The sequence below is a fragment of the Pristiophorus japonicus genome, chromosome 8 (assembly GCF_044704955.1).
Source record: "Pristiophorus japonicus isolate sPriJap1 chromosome 8, sPriJap1.hap1, whole genome shotgun sequence".
NCBI lineage: Eukaryota > Metazoa > Chordata > Chondrichthyes > Pristiophoridae > Pristiophorus > Pristiophorus japonicus.
In genome coordinates, this window is record NC_091984.1 from 143,709,082 (window position 1) to 143,713,032 (window position 3,951).

Here is a 3,951-nt window from a genome sequence, read left to right on the forward strand (position 1 = left end):
TATGTTCTTATGAACCATTGTTGCAGCTCCTGCACAGCGAGCTTCTGGGTCCAATGGCAATGGTGCCTCAGAGCCAGGGTGCCCCAGAGCGAGGGTGCCCCAGAGTGAGGGTGCCCCAGAGCCAGGATTTTTTTTTTTTTAAATCCAATTTCGTTCCAGATCAACTCTAACGCCAAAGATCACTTTGCACCAATGTGTTTGATCTTAGGCCAAAAGGCCGAGAGGCGAAGTTGCACCGTTCCTGGAAATATTGCAATACCAGGTCGGTGCATGGAGTGGACGGGGCATGCCCCTGATCCAGCTCCCTGTCCAAAAATCAATTCAATATCATGTCCCCAGAGAGGATATTAAACTGATAAGAACAGATTTTTTTTTTTTTTTTTAATTTTTCGTTGCCAATCTTTCCAATCCTTTGTCAAATCACAAACGCCAGAGGTCACCTTGCACACATCAAGGATCACTCTGCGCCAATGCTCTTAGCCAAAAGGCCTAGAGCCACTGCACCGTTCCTGGAAGTACTGCAATACCAGGTTCGTGCCATGGAGGTGGATGGGTCAAGCCACCCCACCCACCTCCTATTTCCAAAAAGCATAGGAGAACCACCTTCCTGATCCAGGGAGAGCCACTTTGGGGTCATGGTTATTCCCCTGTCAGGTCAGTTACGCATGATCTTAGCCAAAAGGCCGAGAAGTGTGCCCCAGAGCCAGGATGCCCCAGAGCCAGGGTGACCAAGTGCGAGGGTGCCCCAGAGTGAGGGTGCCCCAGAGCCAGGGTTATCCCGAGCCAGGGTGCCCCAGAACCAGGGTGCTCCAGAGCCAGGGTGACCAAGTGCGAGGGTGCCCCAGAGTGAGGGTGCCCCAGAGCCAGGGTGCCCCAGAGCCAGGGTGCCCCACAGCCAGGGTGCCCTTGCTAGGGGTTTGGAGGAGTCGGCCTCCAGCACTGTGCGTGTCTCCCAGCACACCTTGCAGCCCATCCTTGGCAGCTTGCAAAGCATGGTGGGCTCGCAGAGAGAGGGTGGGGACCCAGAACTCACGCCACGTGTCACGGGGGAGGGAGCAGCAGCTATTGCAGCACAGGCTGGTGCAACGCAATCACTTACTGCTGTAATGGGCTCAGTGCTTGGTGGCATAAAGACTGGGTCTGCTCTCGTGCACGCTCAGTCCGCTCTCATGCATGCTCGGTCTGATCTAGTGCACGCTCGGTCTGCCCTCGTGCACGCTTGGGCTGCTCCCGTGCACACTCAGTCTGTTCCCGTGCACGCTCGGTCTGTTCCCGTGCACGCTCAGATCGATGCCATGCAAGCGCTGACTGCTGCCATCATTTCTGGGTTCCCCGCAGTTCAACAGAGAGGTCATGGTGCCGAAGCAGGCCTGCAATCTGTGCTCGATGAGATTGGTCCGGATGCTGAGGCACTGAGGGGGAGTGGCAGTGGGTCGGTAGAAATGGAAGGTGTTGCCCTCTCTCAGGATATCAGCATTCCTCCCACCACTGCCACTTCACCATTGCAGTTGGCGCTGTCTGCACCCCAGCCGTCCGAGACTGCTGCTGCCCAGGCTGAGGTGGTGCAGAACTGGTCCAGGGCATCCTGCTAGGCCATGTACAGTCTCTGTATGGCATACTGAGCAGCGGTGGGGGGGCGGGGTTGCATACCATTATTTTCCCCGGGAGGGGGGAGGGGAAACATAGGGACGTACCATTATTGTCCCCGGGTCGGGGAACATATCATTATTATCCCCAGGCTGGGGCGAGACGTACCATTATTGTCCCCAAGGGGCGGGGGGACGGGGGGGAACATACCATTATTGTCCCTGGGGCGGGGGGGAGATGGGAACATAAACATTATTGTTCCTGGCGAGAGGGGTGGGAACATACCTTTATTGTCCCTGGGGGGGAAGAGGGAGAGGTGAGGGCTGTTATGTATGCAACCCGAGGTAACCTGTATCACACCGGCACCAGAGGGCGTACCTGTTGGAGTCCCAAGGGCTCCCAGCATCCCTTGGGAGCACTGTATATAAGCAGGCCTCCCATACTGTACCAGCACTTGGAGTTTGAATAAAGGAGCTAAGGTCACACTCATGTCTACAATACTCACTTACATTACTTTATCATGAGCTTAACACCTGGTGACGAGATAATGAACAATCATGCGAAAATGCAGAGAACTGTTGATACCCTGGAGAAATTCTCAGAAGGGGACGATTGGGAGATCTTCGGGGAGTGAATCGACCAATACTTCATGGCCAACAAGCTGGAAGGGGACGAGAACGCTGCCAAACGAAGGGCGATCCTCCTCACCGTCTGTGGGGCAACAACCTATGGCCTCATGAAGAATCTTTTAACTCCGGTGAAACCAACAACCAAATCATATGAAGAACTGTGTACGCTGGTCTGGGAGCACCTAAATCCGAAGGAAAGCGTTCTGATGGCAAGGTATTGATTTTACACGTGTCAACGGTTTGAAGGCCAGGAAGTGGCGAGCTACGTCGCCGAACTAAGGCGCCTTGCAGGACATTGCGAATTCGATGGATTCCTTGAGCAAATGCTAAGAGACTTCTTTGTGCTTAGCATTGGCCATGATGTTATCCTTCGCAAACTATTGACGATTAAATCAACGAACCTGAGCAACGCCATAACGATAGCCCAGGCATTTATGACCACCCGCGATAACACCAAAACAAATTTCATGGTACAAAGAGGTTTCGGCAAGTACTGTACACAAAGTTACGTCATTTTCAGGTAGCAATGCATATGGCAGAACGTACACGCCTGCAGCTGCATGACCTCAGATGAACCAGAGTCTGCCATCAAATGTTAATGCGAGGCAGTTAACACCTTGTTAGCGCTGCGGAGGTGATCATCGAGTCCATCAATGCCGCTTCAAACACTGTGTGCAAAGTCTGTGGAACAATGGGATACCTCCAGCGAATGTGCAGACGAGCTGCAAACCCTGCAAACCACCACGTTGCAGAGGAGGATCGATCCATGGCAGATCAGGCTGAACTAGAGACTCGAACTGAGGAGGCAGAAGTGTCTGGGGTACACACCTTCACCATGAAATATCCACCGAGCATGCGAAAAGTTGAACTGGATGGAATTCCAGTATCCATGGAACTGGACATGGGTGTGAGTCAGTCCATCATGAGCAAAAAGGCCTTCGACAGGCTGTGGTGCAACAAGGCACACAGGTCCAAGCTTAGCCCCATTCATACCAAGCTAAGAATTTACACTAAAAAGCTGATCCCTGTTATTGGCAGCGCAGCAGTAACAGTCTTCGATGATGGAGCAGTGCACAAACTCCCACTGTGGATTGTACCAGGAGATGGCCCCACACTGTTCGGCAGAAGCTGGCTGGGAAAAATCCTTTGGAACTGGGACGACATCCGAGCGCTTTCGTCCGTCGCCAACGCCTCATGTGCCCAGGTTCTGAGCAAGTTCCCGTTGTTGTTTGAGCGAGGCATTGGAAGTTTCTTGGGGGCGAAGGTGCAGATCCACTTGGTTCCCGGTACACGACCCATCCACCACAAGGCACGTGCGGTGCCATACATGATGCGAGAGAAAGTGGAAATTGAGCTGGACAGGCTGCAGCGAGAAGGCGGTGGAGTTCAACGAGTGGGCCAGTCCAATTGTTCCGGTTCTCAAAGGCGATGGCACGGTCAGAATTTGTGGGGACTATAAAGTAACAATTAATTGTTTTTCGCTGCAGGACCAGTACCCGCTACCCAAGGCAGACGACCTATTTGCGACCCTGGCTGGAGGAAAGACGTTCACCAAGTTGGACCTGAACTTGGCCTACAGGAGCTGGCGGAATCTTTGAAAGGCCTCACCTGCATCAACATGCACAAAGGTCTGTTCATCTACAATAGATGCCCGTTTGGGAATCGATTGGCCGCGGCAATTTTTCAAAGGAACACGGAGAGCCTGCTAAAGTCGGTTCCGCACACCATGGTTTTC

The 3,951-nt window shown here is 53.2% G+C and overlaps 2 pseudogenes; both read right to left on the reverse strand.

Moving 5' to 3' along the window:
• Positions 1 to 225: 225 nt before the first annotated feature.
• LOC139269945 (U2 spliceosomal RNA) lies at positions 226 to 390 on the reverse strand (annotated as a pseudogene).
• Positions 391 to 493: 103 nt separating this feature from the next.
• LOC139269915 (U2 spliceosomal RNA) lies at positions 494 to 695 on the reverse strand (annotated as a pseudogene).
• Between the last annotated feature and the right edge of the window lie 3,256 nt (positions 696 to 3,951).